The sequence below is a fragment of the Rhipicephalus microplus genome, chromosome 6 (genome assembly GCF_043290135.1).
Source record: "Rhipicephalus microplus isolate Deutch F79 chromosome 6, USDA_Rmic, whole genome shotgun sequence".
NCBI classification, from domain to species: Eukaryota; Metazoa; Arthropoda; class Arachnida; order Ixodida; family Ixodidae; genus Rhipicephalus; species Rhipicephalus microplus.
In genome coordinates, this window is record NC_134705.1 from 116,246,685 (window position 1) to 116,265,693 (window position 19,009).

At 43.2% G+C, this 19,009-nt stretch overlaps 1 long non-coding RNA gene across 3 annotated transcripts in view; it reads right to left on the minus strand.

Annotated features, from left to right (window-relative positions):
• Positions 1 to 18,521, minus strand: part of LOC142765436 (uncharacterized) — a 60,708-nt gene extending 42,187 nt beyond the window's left edge. For 2 of the 3 annotated variants that reach the window (XR_012884247.1, XR_012884249.1), the window contains exons 1-3: positions 18,312 to 18,520; positions 7,611 to 7,747; positions 7,449 to 7,540 (exon numbers count right to left, since the gene is read on the minus strand). This is a non-coding gene — a long non-coding RNA (uncharacterized LOC142765436). Of the gene's footprint in view, positions 1 to 7,448; positions 7,541 to 7,610; positions 7,748 to 18,311 lie in introns of all 3 variants that reach the window. The other variant, XR_012884248.1, reaches the window with a different exon arrangement.
• Between the last annotated feature and the right edge of the window lie 488 nt (positions 18,522 to 19,009).

Sequence of the window (19,009 nt, forward strand, 5' to 3'; positions counted from 1 at the left end):
GGCTAAAAGGGAAAGTGGCAGGGCAAATGACACACCTTGGTTTCGTGTACTTGTGGACAAGAGCAAAGGCCAGAGAAGAAAACCAGGTAATGGTAGAAGGTATATCAAAGGCCATTGAGGAGTTAGGAGGAGAGTGCGAGATAATTATACTAGGAGATATGAATACGCACATAGAAGATATAGATGAGTATACTGACAAGACAGCCAAAATGATAACGGATATGTGTGAAAGGCATGATTTGATGATTTGCAGCAGTACCGAGAAGTGTGAAGGGCAAATAACATGGGAGGTAGGAAGGCTGCAGTTGACGATAGATTACGCACTGTTGTCACATAGGATGTATGATAAGCTCAGGTGAATGCACATAGATGAAGGTGGCTCCAGAAGTCTGGGTAGTGAACACAAACGTATCAAGCTAAGTTTTGGAAGAGCAGTTAAAGTGGGAAGGAGACAAGATGAGCAACTACAGGAAAATTTTTATTCAGAAAGCCAAATAGAAATAGCTACTAAACAAACTGAGAAAGTAATCACTGAGGATAATGAAACAGTGTGGACATACACGAATCTAATTAGACTGACCTACAGCTTGCTAAGGCACGTGACAAGTCACCGCAGAAAAGAAGACAGAAACCCAAAAGTTGGTGGGATGATGAAGTTAATAGAGCCATAGCAAAACGTCAGGAAGCCTCTGGGGAACAGGCATGCCAAGCAGAGGGTTGAACAGACGGATGATGTGGAAAGAAAATGGGAAATTTTTCTAAGCTGTAGAAGGAATGCATCCCTTTTGATCATTGAAGAGATTAGAAGAAAGGGAGCTCAGTGGCTGGCAGAAGTACACAAAAAGAAATGAGACGAGCCTAGAGCAGAGGTTTATAACTACAGCTCAAGGTGCTAGGCTAAAAGGGGCGAAGCTATTAAATATATAAAAACAAGGGTGACAGAAAAAATTCAACAAAGAAGCGCCTCATGCACCACAGTAGACAAGGATGAATCAAGTGGCGAATGGCTCCATTTTTACAACGAGAGTGGGAAAGAACTGAAAAAGAGTTCCTAGTAGTACACCAACAGGCACAGATGGCATTTCAATTATGCTGATGAAGACATTAGGTACCATGTCTAAGCATGCTTTGAGAGAGGCAGTGAGCAAAATAATAATCGATGGTGAAGTCCCCGATGGATGAAAACTTAGTGGGATGAGCATGATCTATAAAGGAAAGGGGGACAAAGCTGACGTAAACAGCTACCGTCCTATAACAGTGACATCAGTGGTCTACAGGCAGGTGATGTAGATAATAAAGCAAAAACTGCAGGGATGGATAGAGGATGAGGGGGTGCTGGGGGAACTGCAGGGTGGGTTTCGGAAACACAGGAGGTTGGAAGACAATCTGTTCTCTGACGCTGTGGACCGAAAAAGCAGAAAAAGAACACAGGCTTTTGAGGCTAGCATTTTTGGATATCAATGAAGTGTACGATAGCGTGGTTCAAGAGGAATTGTGGGGAATACTGGACACACTAGGCGTGGAAGATGGAGTCACTAATCTTTTAAAGAATATCTATAAATGTAACAAGGTGGGTATAAAGTGAGAAAAACATGTATCCAAGCCTGCAGGGGTAAAACGGGGGCTTAGGCAGCGGTGTCCCCTGTCACCCTTATTATTCATTAAGTACCTAAAAGGATTAGAGGCCAAAATATAGGGAAGTGGACTGGGCTTCAACCTCTCTTTCGCCAAACCAGGTAAACTCGTTGAACCGGCACTGCCAGCATTGATGTACGCAGATGATATAGTGCGAATAGCCGACAAGAAGGAATATTTGCAGAGATTGATGGACATTTGCGGTGATGACGGAGATAGGGCAAAGATTGATGGACATTTGCGGTAATGAGGGAGATAGGTTAGATTTCAGATTCAGTAAGGTAAAATTAGCAGTCATGATTTTTAGTGACAATGAAGGTAGTGACCTTACAATACAGAAGGTCGCGCTAGAGATAACAGACAAATACAAATATCTGGGCGTAGGGATAAGCAATGGGGTCGAGTTTCTAAAAGAACACAAAATATACGTGAACACTAAAGGTAACAAGAATGCAGTGGTGGTGAAAAACAGGGCACAGTAGAATTACAATAGGTATGAGGTTGCGAGAGGAATATGGAAAGGGGTCATGGTTTCTGGTCTAACGTTCGGCAATGCGGTTTTGTGCATGAAATCAGAAGTTCGAGCAAGATTAGAAATTAAGCAACATTGAAGAGGTAGGCTTGCCTTAGGAGCTCACGGGAATACACAAAATCAGGGAATACAAGGTGATGTGGTATGGACATAATTTGAAGGCAAGGAAGCTAGCAGCAAGATAAAATGAGAAGCGATTGAGAGAAATGTTGGAGGAGCGTTGGGCTAGGAAGGTCTTCAGCTATTTGTACATGAAGAATGTTGATACAAAATGGAGGAAGCTAACCAGAAAATTGACTAGTAAATACTTAGAAAAGAGCGGGGCGCTAAACCAAAAAGAATTATTGCTTAAGAAGAAGCTGAAGGAAGCTGAGACCGATATGTGGAGAATCACCATGATTAAGATGTCCGCACTAGAGATCTCTCGAACATTTAAGCAGGAAATGGCCAAGGAAAGAATATATGATAATGTTCAGGGTAGTTCTCTACTGTTTGAGGCCAGTATGGGAGTATTGCGAACCAAGACATATCGGACCAAATTCAAAGGGGTAGACACGGTATTCAGTGCGTCTGGAGAGGAGGAGGAAACTGCCAAACACTTGATAATGTTCTGTAAAGGGCTTCATCCTATAGTTCAGGATGATGGCGCAGAGTTTTTCAAAGCACTGGTGTTTGGGGACAGGGAGGGAAAAATAGGCTTTAAGCGGGCAGAATTAACTAGAAGGAGGTTATCTGATTGGTGGCTAAGTCAAGGCACGATTGAAATTGAAACCCTTCACTGCAAAGTACGAGTCCTCAACCTCATTGTTTAAAGAGAAAAAAAATAAATCCAGTTTTTGGTTCACAAAGTATTACGGCTTAGTGGCGTCAGCCACCGCCCGATCTAAAAGGTACAGCCATATAAATCCATCCATCCATCCATCCGGTCTATATTGTCGCGTTTTTCACGACAAACTTGATATTGTCACAAAGACACAGGTAGGCTGGCAAGGTAGGCTGGCAACGCAAGGTAGGCTGGCACAAGGTAGCTGCTACTTTGCTAGTCGATTCAACGAGCCCATTATATTGACGCAAGGTGGGCTGGCAACTATAGTAGCCAGCCTCTGAAGAGGACAACAAAGTAGTTCTGTGTTCGCCTGCTCTGGTGTTCAATTGTTGATGACGGCGACCCTGTCGAAATGCTCGAGCCAGTCGTCGGCATCTTCAAAAGCAGCTCCGTGAAATGTCTTCGGCGTCTTGGGTTGTTTGATAACCAGGTGCGCTGGTGTGGGCGTGGTGACGTTAGGCGGTGTTTGATTCATAGCCCTCTGACGTTCAGGCAGCAAACCGTGCTCTGGATCGCGTCCCTGGAGATTACGGCAGGAACGTACGTGCACAGAGGTAAGCTCCACTGAGCTACTCGATGAACTTGCGTCAGGGGTGCTCTCAGGGGACCGTATCATCTACCGTACCCAGCACCTCCACCAGAAAATGTCACAAAGACACAGGTACGCAGGTACAAAATAGGGCGTTTACTTTCGTAACCCAAGGGCCAGAAACGCGAACACTAGAACACGCGCACACAAAACTACTTCGTTGCTCTCCTCAGAAGCTGCCTACTATAGTTGCCAGCCTACCTTGCGTCAATATAATGGGCTCGTTGAATCGACTAGCCAAGCAGCAGCTTAGATGAATCATCTTTGTTCTTTTTCACTCACAAATCTTACCCAAGCAGACCATGTGGCAATAGCCCCCCCCCCCTTTAAAGCATAGACTCGATGCTCACAAAGAAAGAAATAAAAGCATTAACACCCAGATATAGAGAGCCAGAAGAGGAAGAGTGCCAGTACTCGCAGCGCAAATAAGGAAGTTTCACTAACACTTGCGTCACGCGCGAAAAGAAAAGGCATAAAAACAGAGGAGAACCCAACCAGCAGCAGCAACGCAATGTCACGGCTTGTCTTAACGCGTGGAAGCACAAGGGCTACTGTGTGAAGTAGGGCTTCAGCCGAACGGCATGCACGGTTTCGGGCTGAAGCTTTGGACGAGAAGACGCTGCGCCGTCTGGAAATACCTCGTAGGTAAGATCTTTGACACGTCTAGGAACCTTGTACGGTGCAAAATAACAGCTTAGGAGTTTATCAGATAAGGCTAGTCACCTGTCCGAAATGGACAACCACACTCGGTCTCTAGCATGGTAGGTGACGTTTCGAAGGCGGAGGTTGTAACGCCGTGCGTCTGCATCTTGTTGGTTTCTGGTGTTTATGCGAGCTAGCTGAGAAGCTTCTTCGGCACATTGAGTGTATTTCTCAGTGTCTGGAGCAAGTTCATTGCTTTGGTTGCATGGAAGAATAGCATCGAGCATGGTTCGCACGTTGCATCCGTAAACAAGTCATAAAAGCGGAAATCGCGTTGTTTCTTGCGTGGCTGTATTGTATGCAAACGTGATGTATGGAAGAGTCCCGTCCCAGATTTTGTGTTGTACGTCCACGTACATTGACAGCATGTCTGCTATGGTCTTGTTAAGCCTCTCTGTCAGTTCATTGGATTTCGGGCGATAAGCCGTCACTTTTAGATGACTTGTGCAGCTCTATTTAAAGATGTCCTCCATGATTCGTGCTGTAAATGACGTCCTCTGTCCGTAATCACGCATGACGGGGCACTATCCCATAGGACGTTGGTGCACGAAGAACTGCGCGACTTCAGAGACTGTGCTATCGGGTAACGCTTTTGTTTCAGCATAACGAGTACGACAATTTATGGCAACTATAATCCATTTGTTCCCAGAGAAAAACAAAAAGAAAAGTCCGAGAGGTCCATTCCTACGAGGTCAAGCGGTGTCTGTGGTAGCGCTATCAACTGGAGCAAGCCTGCTGGTATCACAGGCGCAGTCTTGTGGCGCTGGCACTCACGGCAGCCTTTCACATAGCGATATACACTAGTTGATAGTCGCGGCCAGTAATACTATTGGCGTACTCTGGAGAGAGTTCGCGAATAGCCCAAATGTCCTGATGTGAGCTCGTCGTGGCACGCAAGGTGGATATCATTACGCATATTGGTAGGAACAACGAATAGTAAGGCTTTGTCGCTACCACCAGCGTTTTCGTTGTAAATAACGCCTCTTTTGAGACAGAAAGAGAACAGCTTACAAGCAATGTGTTGAGGGACCTGAGAGTTCCAGCCTACCAGGGAATTAATAAATGGGCGTAATTCTTCGTCTGCCCGCTGTTTTGACATGAATTCAGAATCGCTAACTGCTTCGAGAAGGTCATCTTTATCCTCAAAGCCCCTGACAGCATGTCCCACAGGCACTCGAGAAAGCGCGTCGGCATCTTCGTGTTTGCGCCCTGACCTGTACACAATCGTAATGTCGAACTCCTGCAGACCCAAACTTCACCAATCGAGAAGGCCGAATGGATCTCTGAGATTGGCCAGCCAACAGAGTGAGTTGTGGTTAGTCACCACTTTGAAGAGGCGACCACAGGGGTAAGTCCAAAATTTAGTCGTCGCCCGCACGATTGCAAGGCATTCTTTTTCTGATGTAGGATAGTTGGTCTCGGCTCGAGAAAGAGTACGAATGGCGTAAGTTATTACATGCTCAACGCCGTCGTGTCGTTGTACAAGGACAACACCAAGTCTGACGTTGCTGGCATCTGTATGAATTTCTGTAGCAGCGTCCACATTAAAATCGACAAGAACAAGGGCTGTTTGCATTCCCTGTCATAGCTCTGTGAACGATGTATCTCTTTCTGCGCTCCAAATAAAGAGGCGTCCTTTCGGGTGAGTCACGTAAGAGGTTCAGCTATCTTCCAGAAGTTGGCGATAAATCGGCGATAATACGTGTACAAGCCGAGAAAACAGCGTACTGCTCTTTTACCTGATGGAACAGGGAAGGCGGCGACGACAGCAGTTTAGTCTGGATTAGGTCGCACCCCATCCGCACTAATGACATGTCCCAGAAATATCAGCTTTCATAGCTGAAAGGGCAATTTTGGGGTTTCAGCGTGAGTTCAGCTGTGCGAATTGCTTCCAGAATTTTTCTCAGACGCTTCAGGGGTTCTTCGAAGCTCTCTGAAAAATGACCACATCATCGAGGTAAACAAGGCAGCTTTTCCACTTCAAGCCAGCGAGAACAGTGCCCATCATCCTCTGAAAAGTGTCTGGGGCAGAACAGAGGCCGATGGGAAGAACTCGCAATTCGTGTTCCGGCTGCTGGGCGGGGTCTTTGGCATCGGGTCGATCGTGAGACGTTGTACCCAGCACCTCCCCTAGTCTTGTCACGTTTCTCACGACAAACTTGATATAATGGGCTCATTGAATTTACAAGCCTAGAAGCAGCTTAGATAGATCGTCTTCGTCCTCTTTCACTTATGTATCTCGCCCAAGCAGACAATGTGGCAATATTATTACTATCTTGTGCATGGCAGTTGTCAGCCATTATGACCCTGCTGACACGGGTAAACACACGCACTGTACGGTAAACTCCTGTGACGTTTTCCACATCGTTCGGGCATGCTGAAAAACTCCTAACTCCTGTATTCAACCCTTTACGGAAGGACTCGCAGGCAGCCCTCTTTGGCTGCCTTGACCTCACCACCCAATGGGCCTTGATTGAGCGTGCCCAGGCCACGGCTGGCCCTAACAGGGTCCGGTAAGAGAAATCCCACCTCGTGTTTACACGGGGGGCCCCTATGAACAACCCACTCTCTCACAATTTATTAATAAATGTTTTGTACTTAGTCATTCCAGTACACCTCATACTTTAAATTATGAGAGTTCAAGACTTAGACGTTTATGTCGTTTTCTATTCAGTACAAATGCACTCTGAGATCGACTGCTTGTCTCGTGCCTACAAAGAGCCTTCGCCGCAGGACGACCAGTACAATGGCTGCTTCTTGGGAGCGATAAAAGCCGAAGCCTTCGCTCAACCACAGCGAGCCGACCAGGTACCTTGGATCCTCGTAATACACGAGATGAGAGAGTATGATCGCAGACACCAAATGAGTATTGGAGGACGTTCAGCAAGTGGTTGAGATTTGGCGTGGTAGTGGAATCGTTTCAGTTGACAGACAGATGAACAGAAAGACCAACAGACAGACTAAAATTTCTACGTTAAGGTATTCCAAGAAAGACTGTTCTCTTTATAACTATACTGCAGGAAAAAGTCTAAATATAGGCCACAATACATGTGGTTGTTGAGAATTACCCTTCTTTTACGTATATAATTTAGCGAAACCACAAAATATAAAAACTGAATCGCGAATAAAATACCACTTCAATCATTGAAAGAAGGTGTACTTGCCTGTATTTTTTAACCTCATTTCATTGTATTCATCAGATGTTGTCGCAAGCTCTGGATGGTAGGAGAACTCAGCTGTTCCTGAAAGAAAAGAGCTAATAACTGAAGTACACAGCTCAATGTAATGCTTGAAATTGTATAACACGGGCAAAAATATTTACTTACACCTCGCCGTTAGACAAGGTATAGCGTGTAATGTTTGCATAAAAACGGTTTACGTCTTCCATATAATCAACACGGCACGTAATATTTGCTTTTTGAGTGCTGTTGTATACCCATATTGCATCGTTAGTGTCAAGAAACTGAAAGCAAATAGGTAAAAATAAGACTCTGAATTCAAAGCTTGTGAACGCGATTTAAACGCATTTTCACGTTCATGCTCCTTTCGTTACCATTATTCCAGACATCTATGTAAAAATAGCGATACAACCATGCATGTAGCAATATCTAGCACACACTTCTTATGTTTATGTGACACAACATACTCTTCTTAAGCACATTATTAAAAATACATGTTGATATTTAGGATGCCAAAAACCCGGATAATTTAACGACAGCAAAGTGTCAAAACGACATCACGCAACATTGCCATTATGAAAAATACTTCTCAGCGTTTTACTTCTGACAAATGATGAGGTACATACTTCTCCAAATAAAAGACGTTTTAAAAAAATCTGCTGTATTATAAATAGTAAAAGGGTGACGTTTAGTTTTCCTCGCAAAAGTATATACTCGTAATCAATCAAACAGCACTGCGGGGGTCAAGTTGACTAAATATATATATATATATATATATATATATATATATATATATATATATATATATATATATATATATATATATAATTCATCCATTGTTTTTATGCCGAGGCAGACGTACTTCTAACAATGTAGAAAACGCAACACCCTGGGCACGGTCATAACAATAGCTATCTAATTCTTTCTGTGAACAAAGTATCGAATAGCACTTAACACTGGACACATATGTGTGGCCTAGAGTAAAGCTATTCATTTAGTAACGTTTTATATAAAGACTAACAGTCTACAACGTCAACGGCAAATGGACTCTCTATTTCAGCCTATGATATGAATGAACCCATGGCATACTGCTGCTACATCGGCAACCGCGTGGCAACATTCTCTGAAGCAAGGTATACACCAAATAAACCTTCCCACCACTGCAGTGATGGCGTTGAATTTGCCTGCAGCGATTTGCGCTGCAAAAAAAAAAACAACAACTAATTCGTGCGTGTTCACTCTGAAGTGCTAACTATAATTATATGACGTTCTAATTAACATCAGCCATCTGCGAATTTCCCAGTTTCAGGATTGTCATCTGGGAAACAACTCACCCACATCACTGATACATATTCAAGAATGACGCCGTTTTTGTAATGTGCTGCCCGCAAGTAAAGTCAGATGAAATGCGTTTGAGGCGATAACAAATAGTTAAATGAGAAATGGCGGGACTGCTCTTGTTAAGATTTACGAGGCAATCCTTATATATGTTCAGTGACCAAATATTTACCACATTTTCATTAGCCCAGGAGCCCCATGGTTTGAAATGTGACTCTGGTGCTGCCACGCCTCATTTTTAGGAGCCCTGCACAACTTGGGCTTTCAGCCTCAGGGGAGTTTTTACCAGTGAAGCTGTTCTTTCCGCACAAACTACGTAACCATGTTTGAAAACTATCATTCATATTGAAAAGTATGTGATACCAAATTTGAGAAAGTGTAACTACCCACTAATGTGGCACGGCCTCTAATAACACTGATGGGCGAGTAAGCGAGTACAGATAGCACAAGAAAAAGAAAAAAAGAGAGACAGTTAGATGGAGTGAAGGAAATATTGAAGGAAACAATTTTTGTGGGAAAACTTTTTTCGAGATGGCAATTGAGCCCGTGTACCTTCGATTTCATGATGAGGTTCAAACCACACGGCCATCGAGGCCCTTTTTTTCTTTCCAGTTATACAAACAACATAGACATGGCACATGAAAATTATTCAATGTAGACAAACAACTGTTTGACTAAACCTGCCCGTATTGTGATACTATGATGCATTCACGGAACTGAAAAATTTACAAGTACTTCCAGAGCAAATACATCAGGTAATGGCCTTTTCTAACTGTACACTTGAAACGTGGTTAGGCCAAAGACTTATCCAGTCCAATGTACCATTCTGGCTGGCTTTGAGTTTTCTGCGGTACGTCTCTTAGCTGAGTGACCATCCTAATAAAGTGGGCTAATGGGGAAATTAGTGGCTGTTCGCTTCTCTGCAGCATATGCTTATTCGACAGGCAATGCATTCCAAGGAGAAACACAACGTCGAATGGTACGTCGTTAATACTCGCTGCGAAGAAATATCTCATGCATTGTGAATTCAGCACTTATTCTTATTGAAGAGTTTGGCAATGACCGCGCGGATGGAGCTGCTCGATCGGCTAATGACCGAGACCGGCGGACGACCATACCGCTCTGGAGAAAGGATGCTGCGAGGCAACTACAATCACTTGCTAGCCGTATTTAACTCTTCTACAATGAAATGCGCCAGGTTTCTCCAACACGCGCCTGTATTCAATCGACCCAAACTTGCAACTTCTTTTGCCGTCTGGACACTCACGACGCACTGAAACTTTTCCATGTGTCACATGAGGTTAGACGTGGCATTTACGAATGCGTATTCTTCTTTCTTTGAAATGGCGAGCAGTTCAACATGCAAGATTTGCGCCTGCGAGGAGACGCTTGAGCACATTTTATACCACTGGGAAGCATACCAGTCTGGACTGCATGATATGAGAGCGAAGGCCCATCAGTTCGATTCACGACCACTTACAGAAAAGAATATCCTGGATCCTTGGCTGCGAGTTTCGCATAAACGCAAACCCATGAAAGCACTCTCGTGCATTTCAAGGACCACCGAACTTCACGGTCGCTTAACAACAACAGAGTGGGACCACGCTGTGTAGTCTCGAGCTGACTATTTATTCATCTCTTTCTTACTCCTCTTCTTTTCTAGGTATCTCTTTCCATTCTAACATTGCCGATTTCCCCCACCCTAAGTATAGGGTGGCCTACCAAACCAAGCTTCGTTAGCTTCCCTGCCTTTCCTCTCTATTTCTCTTTCTCGCTGAAGCACACCCTAGAAACTGTTGAATTGTTTGAGCATGTCTCACACAGAACAATTTTTTGGCAGAGCATAATGTGGCATGGGATAGTATGCCGTAGCAAGGGGGTGGAGAGGTAGGTGAGCAGGGGAAATAAATATGGAATGGGGAGTAGGAGGCAAGCAAGGAAGAGAGGAAGTAAAGCATGGCGCAGATAGATTGGGGAAATAAATGGAGAGAAAGTAATGCACAACGAAAGAGAAAAAGAACATCGACGAAAAAGAACGACAAATGCTGGAAAAGCAAAAAGGAAGGTGAAGCGACCAACGCGTTGTATAGACACCTCATACCACACAACCTGGATCAGCCACGTGTGCGTAATATCTGAGCCACACCCTTTGACGGAGCCATACAGTGAAACCTCCGCTTTGTAGTGCAATGTATGGCTGCGCCCGCTCATGAGATGTGAGGCGCCTTAAATGCGCACTCCCGAGGAGCAAGCTATGAATTGTGAAACTAGATGTGTCGGTTGACGCGGTTTGGGAGCGCCGATGGGCCTGTGCTTTGCTGTACCAAGCTTTACGTGACTTAGTGCAAACTTCCCGCCCTTCTGAAAAATCTCAGCTTGTGCTTTCTGTAACTTAGACAAGGTTTTTTAAAAAGTAGTCTAGCTTGGTGCTGTTGTTTTTACAGGCGCAACATTCGCAGAGCCCACTTACACAGTTATTGTGTGTGTGTGTGCGCGTGTATGTGTGTGTGTGTGTGTGTGTGTGTGTGTGTGTGTGTGTGTGTGTGTGTGTGTGTGTGTGTGTGTGTGTGTGTGACAAAACATATTAATAAATATGCACTTAGCGGTTTAAGAGGCCCTAGAGACCAGATTTCGCTAACGCGTTCAATTTTTAGAGGCAAAGCTTAAGGGTACCCCAATTGTTCGCTTTCTCTCGTTTTCTTCAAGTGGCACCTATCTAGCAGCCTCCTCAGGTGGACGCAGTAACTTTCACGCGCGCTATACTCTAATCATCCAATGGAACAGAATTATGGTCGATGGCGGAATAATGTTTTGTATATCTCTTTTCGTGCGCTAATTATGATACACTGTTCACGATCACGTAAGATTCACAAGCCAAAATTTCGTGGTTTTAGTAATTATATTCCAGATCAGAAAATATGGAGATGTGTTGTATTCTATCAGCTTGAGCAGTTATTTCAATGAACATGTTATTAGGTATTTCAGTATTCTGCAGTATCTCATGATCAATTTTGTCATAGGAAGAATTAAAAAGGCTTGAAATCTGTGAGAGATCGATGTATGGTTGAAGTAATATCGACAGAAGGAAAGCAATGCTTTTGAGGTTGCTTCTGAAACATGGCATGCCAAACGACCTGTCGACATCATCCTGTTTTAACAAAAGTGATAGCCTACAATGACACGCCGCACCTTGAGGTTAGGTGGAGGCATGTCTTTGTATAAAGTTTTCTTATTTCAATGGACAACGTATTATGATCTCATTTGGACACAAGTTGACACAACGAGAACAAAAAGATATTCGTACACAAACGTAGTCACCTCCAATAAAGGAGATATTTCATCATTTGTTGAGATAAGTGAAATCAACTTTTAGCTGATTCAAGAATTTATCGCAAATTTCACGTCGCGTGTTGCGCTATCACATTGCACTACAGTGTTGTCGGGAGGCTCTACAATCGATCGGCGGTGTTTTCAAACCATACCCGTGAAGTGTTCTGCTGCCCTTTAATTTTTCAGTCTGATATTGTTCAGGTGGCAAAATACAATATTTTGTTGCTAAGGAATTTCCAATCACCGTTGTATAACTGCATAATAACATGCTTTGGCTACTAACGAAAACGAGGCTAGAATCCCTCGTGTGAGCCCTTCAGCAAGCAATCTCGTGCTGCATCGCCGCAACAGCAGAATATTGCTTTAATTGACAATCGCTACGTTTTTACTGATGTGCAGCTTGAACAAAACGTGATTGCTAGTAACTCTGTTGGCAGAACATGCACAGAAATCACGGCACTCTTGAAAAAAAAACACAGTGTTTCTTGGCATGCAAAATCTCTAATTTGTCCCCTTTGAAACTGTTGTTCGCGAAAGTTTTGCATTGACCAAGTAAACGTTTCCAATGCCTGTGACATATCATCGAGGCACACCATTATGTTATGATTGATTGATATGTGGGGTTTAACGCCCCAAAACCACCAGATCACTATGTTATGATTGCGCTTGATCGACAGCCCTCTACAATATTTCTCCACAAAGACACGCTCAGGTAAGACAACACCAGAATCAAGCACAATAAAAAAGAAGGAGAAAGCTGATTCGCGTCATAACTATATTGGTAGTTGCTGACTGTAAATTAATCAATATATAAAACAGAAGTGCACTAAACTTGCATTTTCTCGCAACTGTCATTATTCTTTTACAACTTTCCGGTTACACGGGCCATATTTATTTATTTATTTATTTATTTATTTATTACATACTGCGGACACTAAGTGGTCCAAGCAGGAAGGGCACGTCACGCATACCACAGACGTAACGACGTACATCATACGAAAAACACACTTTGTTTTACACGCTACAATACACTTCGTTATGTAACAACATCACGCTTCTCTGTATACACTACAATAAACTTCAATATGCAAAGCAACAACACACCTGGTTCTACAACACTACATTACACTATGTTCCACAACACAAGTAGTAACTTACGCCAAACAACGACAATACATTGCATACCTCATACTTTACAATACGTTACACATACGTTACAATGAATGAGGTTCGCATAACTTGTTCCAGTCCGACACTGTTCGCGGAAAAAAAGAATGTATAAAGGCATCGGTTCTCGCAAAAAATGAGGTTAGCAAATTTTGATGATGATGTCGTGTGTTCCTTGTTGACAGAAAAGATAACTAAGGCGATGAATCGATTGCGAGTTTTTGATTAAGTAATAATTGAAGGAAATCCAGCCATTGTTCGCGTCTGCGGGATTCAAGGGTCTGAATGTCGTTTGCAGACATCAGCGCGGAAGGTGAATCCGACGGTAAGTCGGATTCTTTGCCAGAATAAACTATACATCAATACAATGTGAATGGACTAAACTTATGTACATATGTAGAGGTCAATTGATTTTCAATAGTATGGTTCATATTATAGTGACAAAAATGATCTTTTTTTAATGAAGTCTGAAAAGTGCCAAAACTTGAAACAGTAATGTGATTCAAGCTCTAGTACATGAAACGACGTTCTTGAATAGAACAGAGCAAAACAGAATCCTCGACATATAGTTGCTTCACATAAAATTCGGGGTATAAGCCCTGCCCGGTTCCTTTAAGCATCTGGGTCATACTTTTACAGAAGGGGTACTGCCAGGCACGTTTCTTGCTTTGTTTTTGATGTGATCTGGTGTCACCACGAAAAGTTCTGAGCAAGGCTTAGGACAAATCCCGCCACAAGGTTTTGGAACATTGGAGTTCTTTGTGATCATTCTGTTAAGATAGCGCACTGTAGGCAAATAGTGAGGTTTATTCTAGCGATTATGCGAGCGCCAGCAGTAACGCCGGAAGATTCGATCACTGATGAACAAAGGATGACTCGTTCAGCCGATCATCAAATTACCGAAAGCCGACGCTACGATCACTCAGCTCACAACCTGCACATGCATAGCTTGTACTTCTGCAATACGTTTCACGGGTAAAGTTCGCTCAAAAGAGTTTTCACCTGAACCCGCTCACTTCAACATTCTGAGACGTCCCGACCACATGATAATACTGACGAATTGCTGAACATGCCATCTGACCTTTCAGTACGTAAGAACTGCAGTTCAGATGTTATGATTGTGACACCTACCCTCTCGACGCCGAGCACGTTCGAGGCATCTGAACGCGGGGGTGCTTGGTATGAGGTATCGGGCAGTTTACCTTGGTCACTGTCTGGTCGTCGGCCGATATGCGCGGTTGATGTGAGGTCATCGACAACTCTCATGCCTGCGCGCCCGACGACTCAGGAAATACTGCTGAGCGGCAAGCTACCCGTCATAGGGGCTGGTTTTGGTGTATGGACTGCTGGTGTTGCAAATTTCTTTTCCGAATGAGGTTTGGTCGAGTTGCATCATCCATGGCTGCAGGATCTGTGTTTCGCGCTCCTTTCCGACGTAGGAGGTGTCAGTGCTGCCCAGCAGAAGTACACCGCCTACTCAGCTCTTTTCACCCGTCAACGGAGTAGCCAACCGACAAGTTATGCTCCACCACTCCCGTATATAGTATATAATTGCCTTTACGGGCGAGGCTCCTTAGCACCTTGTTTTGTCTTGAGTTTGGCCGTGGTATAGAACCATTGCTATAGTTTAAACATAAGTGAGACACAAAAACGGTTTCGAAATTTACTTCAGGACTGAAATATGCTAAATATAACGTAAAACATCGCTGTTACCAGCGAAAACAACCTATCGAGACAAGTACAGATAAGCTGATCTTTACTAAAATGCGTTTATCTGTTCATGCATTTTAGCAAACTTGTAATAGAAAGGCACACTTCATGTGCTATGTGTCCCAACAAATTACCCTAATAAATTAGCATCTGGCCACTGGAAAGATGGCTGGTTCTCGGAGTCATGTTCGAGGCACATCCTCCCCTCCAGCAATTTTACAAATTTCCCTGGAATTGCGGGAGACGACTAGAAGGTGAAAGAAATTCAAGTTTCAACATGCAAAGTATGTCACTTAATTTACAATATATGGTGCCCTGGTCAGGTAACGCACAGTTACTGCCACTGCAATACCCAGAACTTCATCCACTCGTCATTATTATCTTCAAAGAGATGCGTGAATTACATTAAATGTGAAGCACTTCATTGCGTACTGCAAGCACTTTTGGCGTTTATCTACATGTCTATCTAACTTTCTGTCTGTATATCTATTTTTCTATCTCTCTGTCTAGCCGCTTAAATCGGGTGCTCTAGTGATCAGCCACTTAACTTGGCGTGAATGTAGATAGGTATAGTTGATTGACTGATTTATGGGGTTCAACGTTTCAATGCCACCATATGATAATGAGAGACGCCGTACTGGATGGCTCCGGAAATTTCGACCACCTGGGGTTCTTCAACATGCACGTAAATCTGAGCACGCGGGCATACAACATTCTCGCCTCCATCAGAAATGTAGCCGCTGCAGCCGGGATTCGATCCCGCGACCTGCGGGTCAGCAGCCGGGTACCTTTGCCACTAGACCACCACGGCGGCGCAGGTATGTATAGTAGAGTAAGGTGGTTTGACGAATGTCACGCGCTGGTGAAGGCATGAATAACGTCACAATTCCCTCACGTGCGTGCCTCGTCAAACACTTTCCGTCAGACAGTGGCGCATACCCACAGTCGGGTATGTGCGACTAGTACGCGGGATGAACCACAGGTGATAGCCACTTTGTTTCTACCCAGAAACGGCGATAAGAAACATGGGTAATTTTAACTCGTGAGTGTTAAAAAAAAGCTGACATCAGCAGCGTTGACCCGATGAATACAAAGAATAAATGTCACGGTCCCAGCAAAAATAGTATCGTATAGCATTTTGCGTGGCAATTAAGTATTCTACCCCCGAGCCACCTCAGGTCTCGAAACTACTTTTCGAATATACCATAACCTTTGTGAAACGTTAACTAAGTTCGCATTGTTCACAACACAATTTTTTTACACATTACATATATACTCCTTCGATACGCTCATCACATCAGTATAATGCCAATTGTAGTAAGGTGCCATTCTCCGAAGTTGATTTATGTAGCAGTGTCCAGAGCTGCCAACCTCGCGAGCACCAGCGCTTATCAGCTTACGCTTCCGGTGTTGCTAATACTCATGTTTCTGTTAGCATTGTTTCAATAATGCAAATAACTTTTCATATAAACATCTAGGCCTGCTAAACATTTGTCTATGCTTGCAGCATTTGTACACATATTTACCGCCATTTCATATCATGTCACTCAATAAAAATTACTACACGGTCACCTTCACTCCGCATGCTCTACAAAACGTCGATTTCCAAGTCACATCAGGTTTGCCGATTTTTTTTCCTCCTTAATTTGTTTTTATTTTCGACTGCGCTGTGCTTTAGAGGGCACGAACGTTGTGATAATGTGGACATTACTTTAAACTGGACACTACACGGGCAGACATGCCCCACGTGGCAGAATATGCGCGGGTTATGAGATATCGGACGCTCGGTGTGCTTCACAGAGCTACACAATGCACGTACTCCGCATAGACTGCTGGTTCACTGCATCAATAAAGGAAGCGAACACATCAGCGTCTCTTCGACCGCCCTCATGTTATTCTTCCCGACAACACTATTTACTTACGAGTTGCAAGCAGGAGTGAAGGAAGTGGCCATATAAAGAAATTCTGATGGGTTCTAAGGTTCAAGGAGGACAAAGCAGTGATCGGGAAGGAGCGGTTGAATGATCAAGCTGATTCTATCAGCAGTAACAAGGAATGCAGAAGTGCGCTTCGACAGTGTATGAAGCGATACCTTCAGCACGAAAAATTCGAGAGTTAAAGGAAGTTAAACTTTTTGCGAGCTGTGGGCCAGTGGTGGTTGTGACACATAGTCTATGAACGTAAACCAGAATAGTTTAAATCCGTCAAAGTAATGGTCGCTATGGTATTGAAACTGCCGTGAAAATTGAGATGGCGAGCTTGGAGACTTATGTCTCAGGGCTCAACATGTCACGATAGTTCAAAGAATAAGTTCAGAGGGGTAGCAATCGAGGGCTTTTTTTTTTTTGTCCCAGAAGCATATTGGTGACGGCGAGTCAGGGCGTGTTATATACAAAAGGACGCAGACGGAAACACACAAAGAAGCTTTTCACATGTTTGGAAAAGTGTTTCACGTGATGTAATTTTTGAGCGTCACCTTGCGCACAATCTTTCTTGCTTTTAGTGAAACTTTACGAGGATGATTGGTGTGTTTGTAAATTGAGGAAATTTTCAGATATATTATTATCATTGACGTGCCAAGCAAACCGGCTTCACTGGCCTGTAGAGGGCACTCATTGTTTGACATGCCATTGTCACTCACGTTATTGCAAGTACATTCATTCCTTCACATTGAAGGACACATTGTGGTTCGATGATCTGCATATATTAGTAAGGTTTCTCGGAATATTCGATCAACGTTTAATGCAACCTTGCTTTATCACAAGAGCACACAATAATGCACATCCTAGTGTCTTAAGACCCGCAAATGTTAGACTTACGTTTGAGGACACTTCAAGTATCACACGTTTGGCGGCAGTCACGTGGTGTTTTCTAAATGTGTCCTTTCCAAAAAAAGGATGCGGAAAATTTATCAAGGAAGTGATCTATAGCTTAGATTGAAAATGTAATGTTTCTCAGGAAAAGCTGCAGCATTTTTTTCTGATAAAATTTTGGCAGAGTCAGCGTTTCAGTAGTTCATTAAATTCTATCCAAATTGCAGAACTTGGTACGCCGGGCAGAATTATCCTGACATGCACAATGGCATTCAAAATATTACTGCACAGATTGAGTCCCGTAATGTTCATCCTTGTTACTATACTTTAACAGAGGTTGTACCTGAATCACTCTTTTTCAGCTATATTCGACTTCCATTATTACGAGCGCTTTTGGAATGATAGCAACATTGAGCTAATTTATCAAATGTTGTGAAAAATACTATTGCAAGAGATGCAAAAGTTATTCTATCACAACAATGCATTTTACCTCTTCTATGGAATAGACTTGGTTACGTTCAGTTTTCTTTGGTGGTCTCCTAGATGGTACAGCGTTTGGAGTTGTAGTTTCATCTTCTTCGTAAATGTCATAATCAGTTTTGAAATCGTCTTCTGTGTGCACTGCCAACGAAAAATAAAGGATTAAAAACATTTGTAAGCGCATAACTTTCTTGCCGCTGATGAAGATGTCTTTTGTGTACAACTGCTTAATATATACTAACTCACTGATCACGTGATATTTTTATGGCTACTACTTCATATAAGTAAAACTTCTTGGCAATCGCTTTAAGCTATGAAGTGTTATTATTTGACATTTTATTCTTTTCTGTATACTTCACCACGAAAGTCACGCACTTTATGCTTCGCTGTCCTTTCGTTTAAAACATTGACAATGCAAAAAAGTATTAGGTTCAATAGAATTCGGCTTTGCCAATCTATTGCACATTGCTAGAGCACAAGCTAATAATACTGAAAATTATCAAAATCCACGAATACCATCAGCATTCACCACAAAGACACCTCATTAGTCATTTCCTTATTGTTTTGTCTCGAGTGCTTGAAATAAGATACTTTGTACATGTTATGCCTACAGCAGAGAGCAGCGCCCTCAAAATTACTTGTTGTTCTGTTGAGTATTCCATCACCTGCCCACCAATCCCGTAGTCTGTGAGGCACAATATAAAAAAA